Here is a 25,188-nt window from a genome sequence, read left to right as displayed (position 1 = left end):
AATCTATAAAACACTGGTAAAAGAAATTGAAACACATACACACACACACACATACAGAGAGAGAGAGAGAGAGAAAGAGAGAGAGAGGGGGGGAGGGAGGGAGGGAGGGAGGGAGGGAGGGAGGGAGGGAGGGAGGGAGGGAGGGAGCAGAGACAGAGACAAAGATAGACAACAACAGCCTGGAATGATGAACAACAGCCTGGGATGATGCCTGGACTAGAAGAATCCATACTGTGACATGGCTATACTATTCAATACAATCTATTGATTCAATGCAACATCTATCAAAATACCAGTGGCATCCTTCACAGAAACAAGAGAAAACACTCTTAAAACTTGTATGGGACTGCAAAAAAAGCCTGAACTGCCAAAGCAATTCTGAGCAAAAGCTAACACAACAAAGCTGGAGGCATAATAATGTCTGACTTGAAAACATGCCACATGAAACTACTGTAGCCAAAACAGCATGGTACTAACATAAAAGCAGACATATTGACCAATGCAACAGAATAAAGAACCCAGAAATAACTAAAGAACTATTAAAAAGCACCAAGAATATTGGAGAAGTGTCTTCAAAAAATGGTATATATATATAGATAGATAGATAGATAGATAGATAGATAGATAGATAGATAGATAGATATATTAACATTATATTGTCTATTATATATGATTGAAACTAGACCACATACAAAAATCAACTTTAAATAGAGCAAGAGACTTCCATGTAAGGCATGAAACTACTGGGAGAAATCATAGGGGAAAACACTTTAGGATACTGGTTTAGGTAAAACAGCATGGAGGCTCCTGAAAACACTAGAAATAGAACCAGAACTAGACTATGACCCAGAAGTCTCCTAACTGGGCATATGTCCAAAGGAAATGAAGTCAGTATGTCAAAAAGACATCAACACCCCCATGGTTACTGCAGCATTATTCACAATAATCAAGGTATGGAATTAACTGGGATGCTCATAGATGAGTAGATGGATAAAGAAAATGTAGTATAAAAGCACAACGGAATATTATTGAACCCTAAAAAGAATAAGATCCTGTCATTTCCACAACATGGATGGAGCTAAGAAATATTTTGTTATAATAAGCCAGGAACGTAGTGACAAGTATTGGAGGGCCTTCCACAAGGCCTCTCTCTCTCTCTCTCTCTGTGTGTGTGTGTTTGTGTGTGATTGTGTTTCAATTTCTTTTACCAGTGTTTTATAGATTTTATTATAGAGTTATTTAACCTCTTTTTTTCCTAGAAAAAGAGAGTGGAATGGTAGTCAGCACAGGCTGAGAAGAACAGAGGAAGAGGGACTGGGGACTCTGGTTGGTGTGCATACAGAACAGCTGGCTAGGCAAGATAATTGCTACTATTCTACAGAACAGTCAGGTAAGCAAAGATAAGGAAAAAATAATTGTATATTTCAAAATAGCCAGTAGGTCAGGTTTTAAATATTCTCCACCCAAAGAAACGATGCACGTCTGAGTAGATGGACATATCAGATACTCTGACTTGATCATTACATTGCACACATACATTGCAATGTCAATTTGTGTTCCATGAATATATATATGTACCAATTAAAATTTTTAACTTTTTAAATGCCCCCCTTTCAAATTGTCACAATTCAGATTCTCAAATTCCAATTTTCCTATGACAGCAATAACAAAAACAGTTGTTCTTATACCTTCTCCAGTTAGTCATAGTCTTTAGATCTTAAAATGAAATGCATGTAGATATTTCATCTTAAATTACTTTCCATGAATAGAGGACTAATTTCCAATTACTGTCAAGGACCTGGTGCATACCAAGTAGTCATGTATTTGCATATATCATAGTTTCAGTGCTATAGTGATGCCCTGGGCAATTAGTGTAACACCTGGCACATAGCGACAAACAATCAATTCCATTGTGGCACCTGTTCCTTAAGGATGCCTCAGACATGATGGGGGTGGAGAAAAAGAGAGGAAGAAGGAGACAGAGATGCACAAAGAGAAACAGAGGCAGAGAAACTGAAAGAGACACAGAGGCGCGCGCGCGCGCGCGCGCGCGCGCGCACACACACACACACACATATATATATATATATATATATATATATATATATAGAGAGAGAGAGAGAGAGAGAGAGAGAGAGAGAGGTCATAAAGTTGGGTGGGTAGAGACAAGGGGAGGAGCTGGGGGGAGCTGGGGAAGGGAAACATAATCAAAATATTTTGCAGGAAAAGATTTTTAATTAAAAAATAGGGAAAAATAAACAAGGAAGGGAAAGAAAACAAGGGAAGATGGAGAAAAGAAGGAAGGAAGGAAGGAAGGAAGGAAGGAAGGAAGGAAGGAAGGAAGGAAGGAAGGAAGGAAGGAAGGAAGGAAGGGAGGGAAGGAGTCATACTTGCTGATAAGATGGAGTACCCATGACAGTTTTTAGAGAAAAAATGGTGCAGAATAATTCACAGTATATTTTCATGAAAGCAATATCATAAACTCATAAAAATAATGTAAAAAGGTATGTATGTCTACAAACATACACATACATGAAGTCTGAAAATATATACTGTCTAGGAAAGGGTCACAACAAATTAATACAGTAACAGTCCCCTTCCACCCCCAATATGTGCCATCACTGGCATCTGACTCCATCACTGAAGTACATAATGAATGAAGCCTGTGAGACTAGGGTGGGATTCTGAGAAACAAAGGATCACTCCGAAACTGTGGTGCTGGCTATATCATAGGGTACAGAGGTTATTTTTGAAAACTGCTTTATTGATTTGGGTTGGGAATGTGGCACAGTAGTAAAAAGCTTGTCTAGCACGCAGGCAGCCCTGGGTTCCATCCCCAGTACCATGAAAACATAAAAACTGTTTTAATGAGACATGATTGATCTGTAATAACCCATTTCTATATCATAAACTGAACAAATGCCAACAGCGCACATTTTTAACAAGTCTTGACAACATGTACACACACCCGCAGAAAAGCTATCACCATGATCAAGAGATTGGAAACAACCATTATTTTCACAAATTTTCTTGTGCCTTTTTGTAATCCCTCCTTCTGTCTTCAGCAATCACTCATCTACCTGCAAAGCGTTTAATTCACAACCCATTTATATTGTAACACGATAAAAATAGATATTTCTTCAAAAATATTTATATATTAATGAACTAGCAGGTACTTTCCTCTAAATCAGAATACTTTCTCGGTTCCAAGGTCAATATGCCAATCCTTATTTAATTAAATCTGTTAGAGAATCCTACTTTATTCTTGAAAATTGGTCTAAAAACATTTTTAGTTTTCTCCCCACACAATCTCTGGCTTTTTTTTTAATGATCTCTAGTTCTGTGTGTGTGTGTGTGTGTGTGTGTGTGTGTGTGTGTGTGTGTGTGTGTGTTTCTTTGTGCAGCCCTGGCTATCCTGGAACTCACTCTGTAGACCAGGCTGGCCTCGAACTCAGAGATCTGCCTGTGTTTGCCTCCCGAGTGCTGAGATCAAAGGGCACCACGCCCAGCTTAATGATCTCTATTTTTAACCCTGTTTAAATCAAATAAACATATCTAAGCATTATATCCCAGCCTTTAATCACAGCACTCGGGAGGCAGAGGCAGGCGGATCTCTGTGAATTTGAGGCCAGCCTGGGCTACAGAGTGAGTTCCAGGTCAAGCTCCAAAGCTACACAGAGAAACCCTGTCTCAAAAAAACAAAAAAAAAATACAGATACCAAGGAAAGTGGAATGTCTTTAATCAAGTTATTAGGCTATTTATAATACTTAAAACTTTATAATACTTAAAACCGAATCTAAAAGCCAAATTTGCATTCCAATTTTGTGCTTAAAGAAGCTGGTGATTCTGAATATTATAGGATTAACCTACTACTTTCCAATTGCATTTAAGTCAGCTCAGTAAGATGAAATCCATGCTTGGTACTGTTAATCTAGGCCAGGAACCTGTAGTTGGGGACAACTTACTACTGTTTGCTAAGCCAACACAACAACAACCTGTCTCCTAAGTTCTTATCTTTATACCCATAGATTAGTGCACTTGTCAACCTTCATCAGAGAAACTTCTTTATGCAGTAGATGGGTATTAATGCAGAGACCTACAAGTAGTTAACATGCTAGGAAGAAAATGGTGTGTTCAGCTCTAAATGGTATATCTGCATTATACCCTTCTCCCAAGGCTCAAAATCATCGTGGAAAAGGAGTGGGAAGACTGTAAGAGCTAGATGCCGTGGATATCTGCAGGAAAACAATATTTTCTGAACATGACAGCTTTACCACGTACATGAAGTCACAATCACTGTGACAGTACACACAAAATCTGCATACGATCAAGCCAGACAAAATCCCAGCATGGAGTGCAGAGGGAGTCAGAGCCATCATTAGCTCCCTTAGCTGAGGAGCTAGTAGCAATTGATAGCTGCTGGGAGATGGTGAGTTGTTTACTCAAGGGATGGCCCCTGAGAGGCTGCTCATGCTCCAGTAGAAGCTTCTACATCCATGCACATACTGGCAGAACTAAGCAGACTCAATTGGCTTATAAAAACACAAAGTTGGGAAGGAATAATGGTGGGAGAGTTTGAGGAAGAAATCAGAGGGGAAAGGTACGATGTAGATTTGATGATTTGCTTTTTTTTTTAAAACATAAAGATTAAATTTAAAAATAAATTTGCTAAACAGAAAAGAAGCCTTGCTTCAATTGATAGTAATAGTAGAATTAATTCACACTGTTCTCATCATTTTCATCAATCACTATCATACTCATAGACCAGTTACTCAAAAAAAATTTAAGAGTCTAGTATAAACCATATCCTCATACAAAGAATGTTGTAATTAAAATCTCCATGAATTATCAAAAGTTGAAATCTAAATTTTTTAACTATTCTCATTGTTCTAATTTGCTTTTCTGTTGTTATGATGAAATATCGGTGGAAAGGGTTTATTTGGCTTACACTTGCAGGTCACAGTCCATCATTGAGTTAAGTCAGGGCAGAAACTCTAGCAAGAACTCAAGCAGAAACCATGAAAAAATGCTGATTACTGGTTTGCTCATTTGCTTCACTCAGCTAGCTGTTCTTTGCATGGCCCAGGACTACCTGCCTAGGTATGGAATGGTACCATGCACAGAGGGCTGGGCCCTCCTACATTAATTAGTAATCTAGACAATGCTCCACATACTTGCCCACAGGCCAGTCTGATCAAGCCAATTCTTTAACGGATGTTCCATCTTCCTGGGTGACTCTAGGTTGTGTTAATTTGACAATCAAAATCATCTAGGACACTCTATCCCTTACCAACTTGACACATGAGCACATCACTGTTAAATCATAATATTTCCTTTCTTGTTTGTCTCCAAGAGCTCATGTTAATATCATAATATAAAATACAGTACAACTTTAAAAGTTCTATAGTCTTTAAAAATTCCAGTGCTTTAAAAGTTCAAGGTCTCTTTTCTGTGGGCTCTTATAAAATTAAAAACAAGTTAAAAAAACTTATTACAAAAGGGAAGAACCAGAGCATAGGAGCAATTATGCTTAAACAAGATCAAAATCCACAATGCAGCTCAATGTTTGACATCTGGAACTCACTCATGATCTTCTGGGCTTCAAAGGGCTTGGGTAACCCCACTTAAGCTCTGCTATCTATAAAACACACACCTTGTCTCGTAGACTTAGCCAGGCTCCACTTCCCACTTCCCACTGCCCTTGGTGAACAGCCTAGAATTCTGGAATCTCTAATATTCCGGGGTCTCCCCTGCATCTGAGGTTTACCCTTCACCAGTGGCCTCTCAGAGCCTTTCTGGAGTAACGCCAAACCTGCCCGAAGGCACCAAGCCTCAGCTGCTCTCCATGGCCCATTCATGTCTTCAAACCAGTACCATACAGGTGATTCTTACACACTGACAAGTTCAGCTGTCAGCTTGAGATGCCAACTTGGCTCCCCTGAATCACAGCTTTTGTGTTCTGACTGTGAGAAAATACTTGCCAGAAGATTTCACTTCAATTACGCTGATCTCTTACTAATCACAGCTGATTCTTCAGCCCCAGCTGACTAGCATCCATTGTCTCCGTGAAACAGGTTTCACATTAGTGGTGCTGGTCTCTTGTTAATCACAGCTGAGTCTTCAGCCCCAGCTGACCAGCAACCACAGAGTCTTAATCCAAAATATCACACAAATGGCCTCAATAGTCTTTGCTTCCTTCTGAAACTTCACAATCCAAGCCTCCATTGCCTGCATGTCTCTCAATATTCTTATCTTCCAAGCTCCACTAGACCAGCCCATGAAGCCCTGAGCACTCAATGTTTGTTTGTTTGTTTGTTTTCAGTTTAAAGTGCCCAAATCCTCCTCAATCCTCCAACAAAATAGTCCAAAGGCATACAAAGCCATATGGTCAGGTTCATAACAGCTGCAACACCATTCCTGGTGCCAATATGTGTTCTAGATAGCTTTTCTGTTGCTGTGATAAAACTCTGATGAAAAACAATTTGTGGAGGAAAGGGTTTATTCAGCTTACACTTCCAGGTCATCATCATGCAAAGTCAGGGCAGGAACTTAAATCAGCTGTGTGATGTTTTCATTTGTGAGCTAATAAAATGAAGTCATTTTATTTATTAAAATAAAAACCTTATGATTGCTCAACCATGCTTACACAGCATGTATTCTATAAGTATCGCTTTGTTGTTGTTTGTTTGTTTTGGTTTTTTGAAACAGGGTTTCTCTATGTAGTCCTGGCTGTCCCGGCACTTTGTAGACAAGGCTGGCCTCGAACTCCCAGAGAACCACCTGCCTCTGGCTCCCGAGTGCTGGGATTAAAGGCATGCACCACCACACCTGGCTTTACCAGTATCTTGTGTCCAGAGCTTTATTAGAACTTTTCACACACATGCTTCCAGCATTAGAACAATCCTGGGAGAGTCCCAGGAAACACGGCTGCTTTCTCTACTCATCAAGCCATCTGATCTTCCACCATCTTGTCTGCTCTTCCCTGCTTTTCTACCTAGGAGCAAAGCTGCCTAGATAACAGTGAATATGAGCTTAGGGCTGAAGAGACAGACTAGAGATGTTCATGGCCCAAGGCCAACTCAAATTCTGGAGTCAGCATCCAAAGTCACTCTAGTAGTTTCCCTCAGTTCAGGACGGACTAGAGAAATTCATCCAGTACTTCATGGAATTATATATAATTTTTTTTAGTGAAATTGTCTTTGAAAGAGTAAAAGCACTTGTGTTACAGGAAAAATACACATCAACAGCCACTCCTTGGTTTTTCTCACTCTTAGTCATTTGCAGTCAGAATATTAGCAAGGCCATTTGAATGAAGGATGTGCAAAAAGTAGCAGCAGGAAAAAAATGGGACAATCTACACAACCCAAATCCTCTCTGAAAGTGGTTCTTTGTTGCCTTTCTTCTCCAGGCTTTTGAATCTTAAGGTTGTCATTCTGAAAGCACCTAGGACATATTAAATTCTACCAACACATTATGGAAGTCAGCAGGACAGCCAACATCTATTTGGGTCAGGCCAACCTAGCCCCATCTCCAATCTTCTGGCAAATACAGAGTCCCCAGTAAACCATGATCGAATACAAATATTCCACAGCTCTTCAGTCAAGATGCTCACATATCCAGACACATCATTAACCTACACATCATTTCAAAAACTGAGACTGACCATGTGCTCTGATCTTTGAATAATGTCAAAAATCACATCATTAAACTGTGCAGCACTCAATTTTGCAATAGTAGCCAATTTATGACCTTCTGTGGAATTCCCAGATTCTGGTGGTTTGAAAGAACTCATATAAGACACGGGGGATTTCTGGACAGAAAAGAAAGGGATTTTAGAGACCTGTAGCCATTCAGGAATGACAGATTTTCAACAATGAATTCTAAGAGGGAGTTTCTTCTCTTCTACCACTACTGAGACTCAGCTGCAAGGCAGAGTTCAGTGTGGGGAACTATAATCTTTTAACAAAGAAAACTGACCAAGCATGGTGACACAGGCCTTGACATCTCAGGGATCTAGAGGTAGACACAGAAGGATCTCTAGTTCAAGGCCAGCATAGGATATATAACAAGATCCTGTCTCAAAACCAAACCCAAACAAAAGGGGATTGGAGGGGATGGGAAGAAGGGAGGGAATCCAGGAAAGGAGAAAATCAGACTCATTAATTTGTTTCAGGCAAATTAATTTCCTGTTTTCCTTATGCACAAAACCCTGGGCCCCATTCCTAGCATCACATATATCAGCCATGGGGGACGTAAGCCTGTAATCCCAGCACTCAGAAGAGACGGGAGGGTCAGAAGTTCAAGACCATCCTTGAATACATAGGGAATTTGAGGCCAGCCTGGGATACATGACACCACATCTCAAAAGCAACCAATAAATAAGTAGATAAACAAGCAATCAAACAAATAAATGCTGTGTTTACATGACTCTTCATGCTACTGTATATAAGAGTGAGCCCGTGGCAGCAAGGGAGGAAGCTAGTTAAAAACTATATGCACAAAGTAGCTGGCAGACCTGTCTAACAAGTCCTTTGGTCGTTTTCCCTTTCTTTATTGGGAAACACCTTTTCCCAAACACCCCCAGTCAAGAAAGCTGCTTTCTACCTTGGATTAATTTACCACGATGCTGCAGACTTACTGCTTTCTCTTATACACATGGGGGGGGGGGGGGAAAGGCCATCGGGGATTTAAAGGAATGTGGCTGAGTATCTGCCAGGCTCTTGCTTCACTCCTTGAATAATCTGAGTATTATTCGTGGGAAATGCTTATCACGACATTGCCAGTGTTTTGCAGCTTCTAGCTTCAGTCTGAAAATTACCAGCAAAATTGTGCCTACCAGTCGCCACCTAGAGGGGAAAAGCAACCTATACACCAGGGTGTACTCGTGGGTTTCTGAGAGCATGTCTCCCAACCTTTTTAAAACCCCAAGGTGACTTTATTTGAATCCAAGTCCCATGAAATAGGATATATTACCCAATACCTTATGTGGGAAATGTGTCAAAGAAGGAAATGTCACAGAGGCCACGATTCATGGGAACTCTTCATGGTGAGCACTGTGCTGTGGCATCCTACAGCAGGAACACTGTCAGAGAGACACAGGTACAAAGTCAAAAGTGAATGAAGTCATTGACAAATAAGTAACACAACTGTTTATCACGTTCACCGGGGGCAGCTTGTGAGGTTTACACAGTTGTACCCACACATTGCCCCTCTTCAAGCTTTGCACCTGCATGGCTAACAATTCCAGATATTGATATGTAAAAATTATATACAGAGAGGTTCTATATGGGGTTACTATAGCTTTGGTTAATGTTCTAGTTAGCGTTGACTGTCAACTTGTTATAACCTACAGTCCTCTGAGAGGAAAGGCTCAATTGAGGAGTTGCGTAGATCATGTTGACCTACGGGTATGTCTGTGGAGGCTTGTCTTGATTAGTAATTGATGTAGGAGAGCCCAGCCCATTGCAGGCAGTACCATCCCTAGGCAATAGGTCTAGGGTTATGCAAGAAAGCTAGCTAAACATGAGCTTGTGAGTGAGCTAGCAAGTGATATTCCTTTATGGTATCTGCTTCAGATTCCTGCCTTAGAATCCTGCCTTAACTTCTCTCAATAATAGATTGGGACCTGGCAATAAGCCAAATACACCCCTTCCTCTCCCTAAATTGCTTCCTGTCATAGTGTCTCATCAAGCAACAGAATTAAACGAGTGCAGTTAGCTTTCCCTTCTCTTTAGGGATTTGTGTTTTCTTTTCTCCTGATAGAGCCTCCCTAGGTAGCCCTGGTTAGCCTGGAATTCACTATGCAGCCCAGGCTGGCTTTGAGCTCACCATCCTCCTGCCTCACCCTCTTAACTACTGGAATTACAGGCCAGAGCCATCACTCCTGGTTCCTTTTTTTCTCTCCTGAAAGAATATTACCTGTTTTAAAAGAGTGTTACTCTGCACTATTATTATAAGAATGAACACTTAGCAAGAAAAGCTCTGTACAAAGCTTTTAAAAATTGTTTCTTCAAAATCTACTACATCAAGGGTCAGGAATAATCACATACAGCTACATTACCTTTTGTCAAATTGGTCTCCTGGAGCATCAAGCCAAAGAATCAGGCCATCAGCAGAATTACCATGCCTGATCCCTTTCCAGCCCGGCTCACACTGGATCATTATCATTTTAGGTATGATGCCTATGCTAGTATATTTTGGCACCCCGAAGCACCTTTAATTTGCATTTAATTTTATGTGGGCTGAAGCTCTGCCAACCTGAGATTCATGTTCAACTGCCTATTCATTGTCTCCAGTGGAATTTTGCCTTGGCATCGCAGCCAAACAAGTGCACCCGAACTCTTAATTCCCATCCCCAAACCTGCCCTCTACTTCACACTAGCTCCTTCCCACCCAGTAATTTTCATTTCCTGAGTATAGGCACCTCCACCCAGGGGATCAGGCTAGAAACCTAGGAGTTACCCTCCCTTCCTCTCCACTTCAATCCCTTCACTTCTAATACATATTCCAAACCCATTCCCCCGCTGCTGCTACCTCCTAATCTAATCCGTCTAATCTGTCATCACCCTAACCTGAATCGTTTAGAAGCTTCCTAACTAGCCTTTCTACTTCCATCCTTACCCTAAATAAGTGCCAATGTGATTTAAAATCAAAACTTTTGCATATTTTTGAGACAGGTGTGCACACTGTAACCCAGATTGGCCTAAAATTCATAATGTAACCAGGCTGGCCTCAAACTCACAGCAATCCTCCTGCTCACAGCAATACCTCTTGGGTACTGGAATTAGGCATGTGCCACCATGCCTGACTTTAAACACCCTAAGCCAAATCATGTCAGATATCTCCAGTGGCTTGAAAGGAAATCTATACTTCTTACCTTTGAAATATGGCCTCAACCTGCTTCCTTCAATTCGTGTCTGCACCTAAATTTCCTCTCCATCCCAGTTCCACTGGCCTCTTTACTGGACCCAAGTGCATTAGGTATACTGTTCAGGGCTTTTGCATTGTCTCTTCTGTAGAACATGTTTCCCTTAACCAAGATTTCTTCATGCCTGGCTCCTTTGTTTTTCGAATTTGGCTCAATGTCCAGTCTCCTCCTCAGAGATGCTATCAAAAACACACTGTCCTCCTAATATCAGTGCTCCCCAGTCCTAGTGGGTATTCATCCGCTTGAGTTTGTACCCCTTTCCTTCCTTCCCTCAACTCTTAAGTTTCATCAGAGCAAGAATTGCATGTCTGCTTCCCCAGTGTTACCTCGGAGCCTGCAACAGCTGGAAGACAGGGGAAACTCAATAAGCCTAAAGCCAAGTTAACAGAAACCTTGCCTGACAACTCTTTTCCAAAGCTATTGCTTCTGTATTTAGAATGCTGACACCAGCATCTCAGGGCCAATAGTGCAATGGTAATTGGGGCTAGCATGCTCTTTTGGACTAGACCTACTAAGCCTAGTGAACACTGAGAGTAATTCAGGTGTCCCTACCAATCTCCTACTCAGTTAGACACACTGGGGGCTATAGTGATGAGTCTTAATGAGTTCACCCTCAAAGAATTGGGTTTAAAGGGAGAGAAATTAGGACAAATAACTGGAATCTGATGCAGAAAGTACCATAAGAGGACTAGAACACTTTGTGCCACAGATTAGCGATGATACAATTAACATTTGTTCATATGAAATGAATGTCAGATTTGAGAATATGCTCTGTAGGCATTAAATGTGCTACTATTGCGCCCTTAAAGAGCAATGGTATGCATATAAGAACAATTTTAGTTGTCATAACAATTGCCCTGGGGAAGAACATCATCACTATTTGGGAAACAGAGGGCCACTAATGCTAAATGCCCTGGACAGACCTGCATAATGTTGCCTAGTGCCAACACAAAAGTGGTTTATACCTATCTAGAACACAGAGTGCTTTCAGGGCTAGGAAGATGGTTCAGTGGGTAAAGCATACAAGTGGTAACCACACCAGTGTGAGGATGTGAGTTCAGATTCCCATAATCCATGTGTGCCTGGACGAGTATTGTGTCTATAACCCCAATGTTCCCATGGTGAGATGGGAGATAGAGGCAAGAGAGTCCTCAAAAGCTCAAAGACCAGCTAGTCTGACAAATGCAACAGTAAATACCATGAGATTCTGTCTTAAAACAAGGTAGAAGCTCAGGACTGACACCCTAGGTTGTCCTCTGCCTGCCTCACATGTATATGCTCTCCTCTCATACACATGAACAAACATATGTCATACACAGAAACACACAACAGATTTAAACCTTTCAGAGATTTCTAGATTAATAATTTTAACATGCTATTCTTTAAGATTTTTTTGGATTTTTTTTGAGGTTATAATATAATTACATCATTCCCCCTTCCCTTTCCTCCTTCCAAACTAGCATGCTATTTTTAATTGTTTTTCTTCTGTTTTTACCCTGAACTGTTTTTTTAATATTTTGACCCAAATCCTATATACATTCAGAATGCAACAGAAAGAAAACCAGAGTCTAAGAAAAGAATAGAGAATAAAGATTCAACAGAATGTGTCATAATGTAACCAGGCCTGAGGAAAGAAGCTGCCTATGGATGATGCTCATTTCCTGACAGGCCTCTCTTCCACAATGATCTCTAAATGCTTCGATTATGTTCATTTCACATAGGCAGTGCTGTGGGAGGTCAGCTGACAAACTTCTGATTACAGGGGAAGGCAAGAAAATAATCTTGAATTGGAATCTTCCTAGATGGGGCTTGTTTCCCTTGGGCAGGAGTCCAGGGACTACGGGGGCCACCAGGAATGAAATCAGAGACAGGACAGGAGAAACAGCACTCAGCTCCCCCCAGCTACAGGAGTCCATTCTGGAAAGCTCAGTCTTTTGTGGGTGAAATAACCCAGACCTTCTAGAACTTCAAAACGAGCTATAAAGATCTTGGTTTTTACCAAGATCTCCAGCTTTTCAGTGTTGACCTTCCCTCAATTCAATTGCTTTTTCAAGTAGTATAGCCTGCCAGATGTGGTAGCTCACACCCTTAATCCCAATACTTAGAAGGCAGAGGCAGTGTATCTCGGTGAGTTCAAGCCCAGCCTGGTCTACATGCTAAGGCTCTGTATTAAAAATAAAACAGGCCGGGTGGTGGCCTTTAATCCCAGCACTGGGAGGTAGAGGCAGGCACATCTCTGTGAGTTCGAGGCCAGCCTGGTCTCCAAAGCAAGTTCCAGGAAAGGTGCAAAGCTACACAGAGAAACCCTGTCTCAAATAAATAAATAAATAAATAATAAATAAAAGAATAAATAAAACAAAACAAGGGGTTAGGGATTTAGCTCAGTGGTAGAGCGCTTGCCTAGCAAGTGCAAGGCCCTGGGTTCGGTCCTCAGCTCCAATAAATAAATTAATAAATAAATATAGCAAAACAAAAATCAAGTAGTATAGGCTAAAGCCTACTCATTGAGGCTTGGATTGAATACAAGGCTTCTAGCTTCCTCTTCCTGTCCACTAGACCCAAGAATCTGCTCAACTGTATACATCTGGTACTCCCTAAGGGTTTAGGAATATCAAAAGCAATAATTAAGTATACTCACACCTGAACAAGCCTCTCCAAAAATGGGGAGAGACACGGGCTCAGGGACCCAGGTCCGTCACACCAGGTAACTGGCTCTACTGTTGTCATAGTCTTCCTTGCTCAAAGAGTCTCAACATGCCAGGCTGAAGAGATGGCTCAGTAAGTGGGTTAAAGCATTTGCATGCAAGAGTGAGGACCTGAGTTCAGGGCTCCAGAACCCACAGAAAGCCAGGCGTGGCCGCACATGTAGTGAGCTAATCCCTGGAAGTTCCCAGGCTAGTGCCTGGCATGCCCAAGGTTGAACAACAAAAAGACTATCTCAAACAAGTTGGAGGTGAGGACAGATAACTGAGGTTGTCTTCTGGGCTCCACACACATGTTCACACCCCCAGAGAAATAGTTTCTCAGCATTCTCAATTTATTACTGTATCAAATTGCCCTCGAAGCACTAAAAACAAGACCCTCCCCACCTCAGCAGCCGTAACCTACATCATAGCCCGATGCTCTGCTCACTTCCCCTTTTTAGTTGAGCCAGTCTTCCTGGAGGTGATGCCGAGCCCCTCACCAAACAGCCCCTCCCAATACAAATTTTACCCACCCTTCAAAGCCTTCTTCACAAAACCTTTACTGTGACAGAAGACAGTAACAGCCACGATTACCTTTGAGCACAAGTAATTCTAGGTTTAAATCCCACCTCTGCCACTGAGTAGCTAGGGGATTTTTCTTGGGTTTGTTACCTAAATTCTTTGCACTGTAGAAGATCCATGTGGAGTATCCCGTATCCAAAATGTTTGCGATCATAAATGTCTATATATAAAGTGAGACCCAAGTAGAAACACAGAACTCATTCATGTTTCACATGCATGTTTTATGTGTAGCCTCAGGGTTATTTTAGACAATATTTTTTAATGCAGCTTCATTTTACAACAGCCTTATCATACATAGAAGGGCATATGTGGACTTTTCCACTTGTGGCATAATGACAGTATTCAAAAAGTTACAGATTTTGGGGTGTTTTAGATTTCAGGTTTTTGGATTCAAGATATTCAAAGCCCTAGTAGTGACTAGCACCTACCTCACAGGGATTTTCCTTCTTTTTATCTTTTACATGTGTATAAGACAGGGTCTCATGTAGTTCAGGCTAGCCTCCAACTATCTAGCCAAGGATGACCTTAATTCTTCTGTGTCTATCTTCTGAGTACTGGATTAATAGACATGAGCCACCATGCCCACATTTCCTCATATATATGATTTTTGGATGCAAATCAAGTACTTGGCCCCAAGTAAGCATTCAACTAATATGAGCCCTTATTATTATTATGGCTACTCAATTTTCATTGGCCGTCCTTCTTTATGAGCCCCAGTTCTTACACTGCCTCTTCTGAGAAATACCCCTCTGGATTCCATGCAGTCTGTGTTTGCTCCAACTGTGGCCAGGTATTAGCCTGCCTCCATCTGCAACTGAGCTTAAAAGCTTCTTTAAAGACCATGAGTATGCTGGAAACAACAATTAAAAAAACCCTCTGTAGACCTGAATGGACATTGAATTAATATTCTTAAACTCCTACCACCTCCAAAAGAAGTCAACAAAAACCCTTCTCTCAGCTACTGATAGTTAATGGCTTGGGGTGGGGTGGGGTGGGAGGAACAGTCAGTTTTCATTAAGGGTCTAGTTCCAGTGGAAGGTCCCCCATCCATGAATATATAGGCAGCACAAACTAGACTATATGTTTTTTTTTTTAAAGAGGACATGGTGTTGCAGGAGATCTGAGAAGAATTAGGGGAAAGAATGGGGCTAAATACGATTAAAGTACTTTGTATGCATGTATGAAATTCTCAAAGGATTAATAAAATATTATTTATTTTAAAGGATTCTATAATTATAATTAAAGTAAGACTGTTTTTCCATCCTGAAAAACAAAAGTTCCTTTCACTTGCAAAGGCAGGGATGCATGCTGGGAAAATAAATGCATAGCTAGTCTCAGCAGCAAGCTGCCTCTCTCTCTCTCTCTCTCTCTCTCTCTCTCTCTCTCTCTCTCTCTCTCCCTCCCTCCCTCCCTCCCTCTCTCTCTCCCCCTCCCTCCCTCCCTCCCTCCCTCTCTCCCTCCCTCCCTCCATCTCTCTCTCTCTGTATGTCTCTCTCTCTCTCTCTCTCTCTCTCTCTCTCTCTCTCTCTCTCACACACACACACACACACACACACACACACACACACACACACCATCACCACCATTTTGTATTGCTTCATCTTCAAATCCACATTTCCTAAGCTCCAAGCCTCACCATTTTTCTAATGCTAGAGATGACATGAAGCCAGTAAAAGGGTACACTTTACCTGAATGTATGCTAGCAAAAGCAGACAAATGGACCACACTTCAGGTGTGATCTTTGGTTAAGAATCAATGGGAAACCTTGGGTCCACCTACTGCAGAAGATGGTCTCTGCATGCCCTACCCTCTACCTTATGATTCCCGGTCAAGTCAGCCCCATCCATGCTCTCATGTGTAGCAGCTGGTAGTCCCTGGGCACCAGTGCCTGGAGGCTTATTCCACTGTTCTGTGTGCTTTACAAGAACTGAAGTAAAAAATACTTTCATGTAAGTTACCTCATGCTTCAAGTTACTCCATCCTTTTGTGTGGACACAGTCCACACACAGGAATAAAAAAAAAAAAAAACAGAGCACAGAAAATGCGGCTACTAGAATCTCGAATGCTTAAAATTCCTTTTTAAAAAAATGAATTTGAGAGATTCCCAACTACATTTTCTTAAGGTCATCACCATCAATTATACTGCACAACCTTAACATTTTTTCAACAGTATGGGGTTTCAAAGTCAGATCTGAGGCAGAAAGAACACCAGGTAAAATGGGCATGATCTTTGAGACCCTGTGGCAAATAATAAGGCCCTGGTGTTCCCCATGCTGACTTCCAGGGTTCCAATCAGCACCCTTAGAGTTAGTGGCATTCAAAAGTGCTCAGGTAGAAATTGGATTCAAATAAAATCACAATAAGCAGGTGATAAATGTAAAGAAGGCACCAGTCCCCAATGACTAACATGCTCAGGGATAGCAGTATCCACAGCATGAGTCTTCTCTGACCCTCCTGCCCATCTACCCAAGCTCAAGACTTGCACTCCAAAGGCTTTGAGGGTGAGCCTGCTTTCTTGGTCAAATTTGAAGCAATTTAATTACACCCACGCTAAAACCTCAAGCTTAGATTCGAGCTCCCGAAACCAAGAACCTGGTGGTCATTAGAGGGCAGAGGCGACAGACCATGGCTAGCGGTTAACTGGATAAATGCCGCGGGTACAGGTTGAGAACCAGAGCCCTTGACTTATGCATCCAGTAGGGAGGACATCCTTTAGCTTTCCTAAGCAATCTAGTGCACCCTAAGGGAAAGCTTCCAGTGACCTCGGCGGCAGCAGCAGCCACAGCGCCCCCTAGTGCGGCACCAAGAACCGAGCGAGCAGCCTGACAGATCCAAGGGGAAAGCCTAGGAACATCTCTAGAAAACCCGACTCCAGCTAGATAGAACAGGCCTGGCTACCCGGGTCCTCTAGGAAGCCCCTCCCCAGTCCCCATTCAGGGTCCCGCGCGGCCCTGCCTGCCAGGCACCCATGACTCTGGTAGGCCAGGGCGGCCAGCCAACCGGGACGCAGAAGGACGCGGCCGCCTGCAAGATTAGCAGAGCTGGGGCATTTACCGGGCGCCTCGGCAGCCGCTCTACCTCCGCGCTTGGCTCCGCTGGGATAGCGGAACCGCCACTGCTCCTGCCACCGCCTCCCTCCAGCCGCCGCAGTGTCAACCATCAACGCTCCCGGTCGCTCTCTGTGACTGCTGCGGGCGAGGCCAGCTGTTGAATGGCTCAGGTCGCGACACTGAGGCGTCCTCGCCGCATCCAAGACGGCGACGCAGGCGCGCGTGCCCGTGCCAACGCCCCGTGCGCCCCTCGCCCCGCTGCAGGCCCAGTGAGCTCCCTGGTGGATGCTTCCTGGATCCTGACTGGGGGCTGCAGGCTGCGGGCTCACACGCCTGCCAGCTCGCTCCCCTCGGTGGGCTCCTGCGCGGAACCAATTGCCTCCCCTCGTGAGCTCCGCCCCCTTCGCTGCCATCCTTCAACTTGCCCGCAGAACCAATAGCAACCACCGACTAGACCCGCCCCTTGGAGTTCCCCAGGGCCAATCGCCTTCTCCTGAGCAAACATTAATGTAACCCCCGCCCCTCCCGTGCAGCAAGCTGGAGCCAAAGTTAATACCACTGCAAGGTTCTGATCAGCCCAAGGTTTTATTCAGATTACTCACCCCCTCACCCCAGTTATGGGATTTAGAGACTGTAAACACCACCACCACCACCACCACCACCACCACCACCACGTTATTTTTTTTTTCAAAGAAATTAGTATAGGAAAGCTAGCCAAGACTGTGGAGATGCAAGAATGAGGACCCAGACCAGAATCCTGACACAGATGTAAAAGCCGGGATGTGGCAGGGTGAATCTGTAATCCCATTGCTCAGGGAATAGGAATAGGGCAGGAGGTGGAGATAGGCTTCCTGGACCTTGCTGGTCAGCCAGTGTAGCCAGTTGGTGAGTTTCAGGTTCAGTGAGAGACCCTGTCTCACAAAATAAGATACAGAGCAATGAGGAAGACACCCGACACTGACCTCTGGCCTCCACACACTTGCACACATTTTTTTTTTATAAAGAGAGGGGAAAAAAGCCTGGAAAGAGTGTTAACCACCATTATAGCTGAGAACCAGCCACTCACTTGACCAGATCTTATCCATCAAATAGTCAGCAAGGGCCTGAAAGAATGTGCACTGGTTGTGTGTTTATTTTCTTTGAGTTGTCCATTGTCCCAGTATAGGAGCTTGCTAGGGACCAGTCACCAAGAAACTTCCAGGGACCAGTCACCAAGACTCTGTGGCTCTGTGATGGCCACTTGGGTCTCTGGCTTGAGGATAAGAATGCGGACCTTGCCTGTCCTTCTCCGTGGTGATGTAACAATTTGGAGACTATTCTGGCCCACTGTTCCAGACTCTGTTGTTCAAAGACACAAATGAAGGGTCTTCTCTGAATGTAAGCCAATTGCTGTAAATCTTTGGAAAGTAGACACCAAGAGCTGACTTGCCCTCACTCTTTAGCCCCACGCACGGAGAAGACCAAGGAGTCACAGCCCTTGCCTAGAGGACCTTTCCTAGAGTTCTCCAAATTGGCATTCACTTTCTCGAATGACAAGTCACAAAGCTGACACTCATTAGATTTACTGTCAACTCCTTCCCTGGGGGAGGTTCTCGAAGCAGCAGCTGTCACGGGGCTGTTTTCTGCTTGATTACCTGGTGTGGGGGGTTAATGTTAATTTCACTCTCTTCTGTCAAGATCCCTGCTGCTCATTCTGTCCTAAATAAATCTTCGCCTCTGCTTGATGTTCAGACTCCCATCCTCTTTACACAATTACCACAGAGCCCCTAACTGGCCAACTTGCCTCTAAACTTTTATGCTCCTGGCTAGGAAGGCTCCCAACACGCCTTTCCTTGTCCATTTCACAGAAGAAGCCATAACTCTGGCTCTAAAATATAATAGGGTCCCCACACTGCATCCCGACTTAAAGGCCCACCACAGCTGCTAATGTTTTTCCACTCCCCTCTTGCCCCCACTGCTCTTAGAGTAAGGTCTCAACTAAACCAAAATTCCTGCTGTTTCTCCAGTGAACTATATTCTCTCTCATGCCTTTTATACAAAGTCTAGACTAACTTGATCCCTACCCTCTTCTGCCTGACCTACAACTCATGGGTGTATCTTTTTATTCACTATGCAAATCGCTATGCACACTCACCATGTGTCAAATACTTGGGGGTGTAAGATGTGGAAGATTAAAATAACATATAATATTAATAGTTGATTATCCACATGTCTTAGGCATGGAATACATTCTGTGAATTGCTTTTCTTGTAAGATTACAAATGTGTAAGAGTGGATGCCTCCACAAGGAGCTCCTGAGAAGGGTGTAAGTAACAGCCCTGCTTCCTTAGCATCGGCAAACAGACATCAAGGCTGTTAATTGGTTTTGGTTGTTGGGGGCTGGAAATTAAATTTAGGATTTCACACATGCCAGCCAGCCACCCAGCTATACACACACACACACACACACACACACACACACACACACACACGCACACGCACACGCACACGCACACGCACACACACACACCCCAGTTCCTTTGGACTTCAGATATGACCAAATGAATGAGAGGTTGGGGAAAATGAAACGTTTTTTCTTTCTCCCTTGTTGAGTAGCACTGAATGGTATTTAAATTCATTTCACGAAGTTTGCCAATTTGAAGGCTAGAGATTATGGCCTTTTTCTTTCATATTCAGCCTAAATTTTAAAACTCAACTTATTAAAATGTTGTGTGTGCTGCTTTTTTTCTCTTTCTTGTGTATCATATCAAATAAGAAACTGATAGCATGTTGTAGCTGTTAATGGTCCAAAGAACAAGCACATGAACAGGAGTGTATGTTGTCAAAATGAACCAATTGCAATCTTGAAATTACAGAGCTTTGGTATTAAATAGGTTTTTTAAATTAATTTTATCAAAACTCATGTGCTTGAACTGCCACTGTGGGGTAGATTTTCATGTTCCTTACAAAGTTCTTATTCTTTGGCCTCTACAAGCATGCTTTGTTATTACTGTTAAAACAAATAAGTCTACACAGCTGAGTTCACCACATCTGGGGTAATTTGTGATTTCCCCAGATGTTCCCCTGTCCATCCTTTACTTCTCTATAGTTTGAAATGTCCTTTTTCCAAATTCAAATCCCATTTAGAAGAATCACATAGTAATATTAGCTAATTATTAACATTTGCATAAGGAAAGGAACATGGCTTTATGGGAAAATTTTAAAAGTACTTGTACTGAATTGCAATTTTCAAAGTGTTTTACTTCTTTTATCATATTTTATCCACATAATAACTTAGGTAAGTACCTTGCTTTTCATTTTACAGGGGAAAAGCTACCATTTTTTTAGGGTATTTGGACTATTGTTCTGCCATTAACCTTGGGACGTGTGACCATGCCATTCTAGAATTCAGTGTCTCTCCAGGTATCTTTTGTCGATAATCTGTTCCTTCCTGCTTCCTGAGCTAGGAAGACACTGTGGCGTGGGGGTGATTAGAGATTTTAATGGGGACAGGAAGTCATTCTGGTATCAACTGTACTTCTAGATAGGACATGTACTGGTAGAATGCCAATACAGACATCACAGAAAACAGTGAAAAGCAGGAGAGAAAATGGGAATCTCAAACAAGAAGCTCTAAACTCAAAACTCACCTGTCTCATTTCAGATCTGATCCCAAAACTACAGCTTGTTTGCTCTACTGACCTAAGAGTCTTCTAAGCAAACTTTGATTAAAGAGTGCTTTGGCAAACTATTTGATCATCTTCAGACAATGGTAGCCAAAATAAATTATATTTAGCTATCTGTTGAGCATCCCCTGCTTCTTCTGGGTAGCAATGAGGACAGATAAGAAACCAAGGCCTGCGCAGCTGGTGAGACGGCTCGGTGGTAAAGATGCCTGCTGCCTCGAGCCTGAATGACATGAGTTCAGTCACAGGACTCACATGGGGGAAGGACAGAACCGACTTCCACGAGTTGTCATTTGACCCATGTGCGCGCACACGCATGCACACACACACAAATACAAGAAAAAGTTAAAACAACAACAACAAAGACACCGTGGCCTAAAGTCTTCATTTGGAAGGAATATCAGCAGGTCAATGTCACTTTACCTAAGTCTCCAGGCCATAGGCCCCTCCTCCTCCACATTCATTTATTTACTAGAGAAGGCTGTAGGAGCCTTAAGATGCAGCTCATTAAACACAATGTATTTGCTTAATCTTACTGAGAAAATACAGGCTTTATGCTGAATATAAAAGGAATCCATGATACCAGGTGAGAAGTGATTTTCAAACTGGTTGGACCAGAAACTGAAAGCTAATTCCTAAAATAATAACCCTACTTAATAGTCTGTTCTTTTGAGAGTGATTAAAAACATGTTTAATTATAGTGGAATCAGTTCTGGCTTATACACATTTAATCACTTTGCAGTAAATGGCTCTAAAGTCAGAACAAATAACGCTAACCTACTTCACTGAGTTTTTACAAGGATTACTTAATTAATAGTAAGGTTTTCACAAGTCTTCTTTAACAGTGGCCTTAGAACTCTAGAGACTCAACTTTTAGCCAGGTTCTGCCTGCAGAGGCTGTGTGGCCTACAGTGATTCATTTAACTTCTCTGAGCTCAGTTTCTTCAATTGTAAAATGGGGAAGAATTGGGTCTTTACTTTTGAGGCTACCATTCTAATACTCTAGAACTCACCATCATCATACTTTTTCAATAAATGAAAACTGCAAAAATCTTTTCTCGTGCCCCAATCTGGGATTCCTGAAAATTTTTCCAGAATGTCTCATCATCCCTAGACACAGTCAGCTGAACATGCTGACCTCAGCAAAAGTGTCAAATTAAGAATAGAGTGCAATGACAAGTTAGGTGTGGTGGGAACACTCAGGAGCCTGAGATAAGAGGATCAAGGGTTTGAGCTACTAGCAAGGGTGAGTCTCAAAAAGATGCTAACACTAATCTCATCCCCATCCCTCAAAACAATTACAGAGCACAGAAGACAGTGTCATGACGATACAAAAGGAAAGAAGAGCACAGAGTCTAGACTTACATTCATCAACGGGTGAGCAGAAGGCATTGCTTATTGTGCAGGTGCACACTTGCTCCTTCCCAGCCAAAGATTTCCTTAATATGTCTCTTCTCTAAAATGGATCAGAGATCCTCACTGCCAGCTCCCAAAACACTATGGCTATTAATAAGAGGACTGGAAAAGAGATTTTTTTAAATAAAATTACATTATACTGGGTAGAAAGAAATATGTAATTTAAAGGAAGCTAAAAATAATACAATATGCCAAAATGTCAACAGTGCTGATATCTAGACAGTAGACTGCCCCTGTCACTTTAGCATTTTAAATACATACTTTAATGGAAACTAGTGGTGAGCACCTGTGGTTCCAGTTACCTAAGAAGCTGAGGAGGTAGAATCAAGGGAGGAGAGGAATTTGAGGCCAGCCTGAGTAATACTGCAAGATCCTCTCACTAATAAACAAATAAAACAAAAAGTAATGGGCATGTATCTGTTTAATAATCAGAACACACACATATATCATGTTTATATTATATATTTGTATTTTAAATATTGTGTAAATGTGTATTTGTCTTTGAGAAAAGGAAATAGAATGATCCCCAAACATTACTGAGTAATGCCACTGCTTTTGCTTGCACTTCAGAACATGACAGTAAGATCCTATTGCTGAAGACATCACATGCCTGAGTCATACATAGAACATGGAAAAATCAAGGTGGTACAGACCTGGAATCTTCATCCCCTACTGGTTAGCTTTTATAGTGTTAGAGGTGCTACACAAGCTGCCGGAGGAGAAAAGTAATTATCAGTTATATCCAGCTGTGAATCCTTCAAGCTACACTAAAGACTAGCCTGGCAATACATGCCTGCTCATGCACTAGTGGCATGAGCATTGTGGAAGCAACCATCCACTATAAATCCAATTTCTAATTAGATTTAAGTCCTACGCCACAAGATAAAATCCATGTCTGGCACCATTATTGGACCAAGAAATTATGACTAGACAAGTTATAGGCCCTAGGAGAGAACCTACTACTATTATGCTGCTAAACTGACACAATATTAAACTCTGACTCCCAATACCTTATCATTATACCTATAAAATAATGCATCTCTCAACCCTCATCAGAGAAGTTTCTACTTGCTGTAGATAGCGATGAGCACAAAGACCTGTAACTGACCAAGGTGCACAGTATAAAAAGGGACTGCAGAATGTTCAGCCCTAAAGGAAATATATATAGAATCCCTCGCCCACCAAGGCTCAGGAATCATTGTGGAAGAAAGTCAGAAAGAGTGTAAGAGCCAGAGGTGGTGGATGAGTACAAGGAAACAGTGTCTCCTGGACACAGCAAGGGTAGTTGCACATAGGAGCTCACAGAATTTGCAACAGTATGCACAAAACCTGTGCAAACCCAAGCCAGACCAAATTCCAGCATAGAAAGAGAAGTGGGGTACATAAGCCATCCCTAGCTGTGTTGCAATTGTTAGATGCTGATAGAGAGAGGGGGGTTCTCTAAGAGTATAGTCCCTGGTAAATCAGCAATACTCCAATGAAAGATCATACAGCCAAGAAAACTAATTGGTCTGGAAGGATTTTTTAAGGAACTCAAAGTTCTATAGGTAGAAAAGGGGATATATATGAGAAGAGCTGGAGAAGGGGGTGAATATAAAAATACGATCAAAATACGTTGTTGTACAAAACTCTCAAAGAATTAATTTTAAAAAGATGACCTCCAGTGATCTCTGCTTCCTATTATTCACCCACTTGTGAAATCACCTCTTAAATGTAAGCTGAATCTATTGGCTCACTTCCAATCATAAAATACAGTGAAAACATGTGAGCCATTTCTTTCAAAATTAGGTTAATAAGACGATTGACCTTTGTCTACTCTTCCTCCTCCTTCTTCCTATGATTCCTTGGCAAACTGTGCACAGATTCGACACACACACACGTGAGATAATGAATGTGTCTTGTTGTTTTTTCTTTGTTTTTTTTTTTCCGAGACAGGGTTTCTCTGTGTAGCTTTGCACCTTTCCTGGAGCTCACTTGGTAGCCCAGGCTGGCCTCGAACTCACAGAGATCCGCCTGCCTCTGCCTCCCGAGTGCTGGGATTAAAGGCGTGCGCCACCACCGCCCGGCGAATGTGTCTTGTTTAAAGATGCCAAATTTTGAGATATGGATCAGTAATACAGCAACCAATTTTCCATCTCCATTACCACTGCACCCTGCTTGAAGTTTCAGATTCTGCATAACAACTGCTCCCTTCCATGGATTCCCTATTGGAGAAATTATTTTGGCCACTCCACGTAGTTAAAAGGATATTTCTTCAGTGGGTAACTCACAAATTAAGTGATAGGTAGGTCGCAGGGTCTGGGAAAGGTGTAAAACAGTCCAGCGGTCTTCTCTGGAGCGTTCTCCGTCCACCTCCAACATTCAGGGTCCCGGAACAGAAAGAGCGCGCCGAGAGAGCGCTGGCCCATCCAGCTCTCGGGTCTCCAGGCGCCTCCCCTGGCCCCGCCTCGTAGGCGTGACAGTTGCCAGAGTCTCAATGGGGGTTGGAACTTCCAGATCCAAGCTGGAATGGCTACCCACTACACATTCCTTCCCCAGAATGCTCAGGCTTTAGCCCCCTGCTTCAGCACTCGCACACATGGACACCCTCCTCATCCCACTCAGGGTCTGAGAACCCAGGCCTTGGGGCTGTCTTTGTCAGTCTCCTCACTAGACTGCCACTCCACAGGGATACCTTCATCAACCCGCTTGACTCGAACTCCTAGGAGCACCCTCAACAAAAATACCCTTCTCTCTGCTTAGTCTCCAACATTCTAACCTAGCTACCTCTCCCTGCTCCCACCACTGTCCATTGCAGATGGCTTACTTACTCTGCCTCACCTCACCTAATGGCTTTAGGTGTCCGAGAAAGAAGGGGAATTGC

At 42.5% G+C, this 25,188-nt stretch overlaps 1 protein-coding gene across 4 annotated transcripts in view; it reads right to left on the bottom strand.

Annotated features, from left to right (window-relative positions):
• Positions 1–24,769, bottom strand: part of Akap17a (A-kinase anchoring protein 17A) — a 47,623-nt gene extending 22,854 nt beyond the window's left edge. The window contains exons 1-2 of one of the 4 annotated variants that reach the window (XM_076562007.1): positions 24,596–24,769; positions 8,982–9,083 (exon numbers count right to left, since the gene is read on the bottom strand). The gene's annotated coding sequence lies outside the window, so the exon portion shown is untranslated. Of the gene's footprint in view, positions 1–8,981; positions 9,084–17,248; positions 17,630–24,595 lie in introns of those variants that run through there. The other 3 variants (XM_042268820.2, XM_015987107.3, XM_015987104.3) reach the window with 3 other exon arrangements.
• Positions 24,770–25,188: the final 419 nt, after the last annotated feature.

Source organism: Peromyscus maniculatus, chromosome X (assembly GCF_049852395.1).
Source record: "Peromyscus maniculatus bairdii isolate BWxNUB_F1_BW_parent chromosome X, HU_Pman_BW_mat_3.1, whole genome shotgun sequence".
Taxonomy (NCBI): Eukaryota; Metazoa; Chordata; class Mammalia; order Rodentia; family Cricetidae; genus Peromyscus; species Peromyscus maniculatus.
Note: the sequence above shows the minus strand (reverse complement) of the source record. Positions and strands in the feature narration are given on the sequence as shown.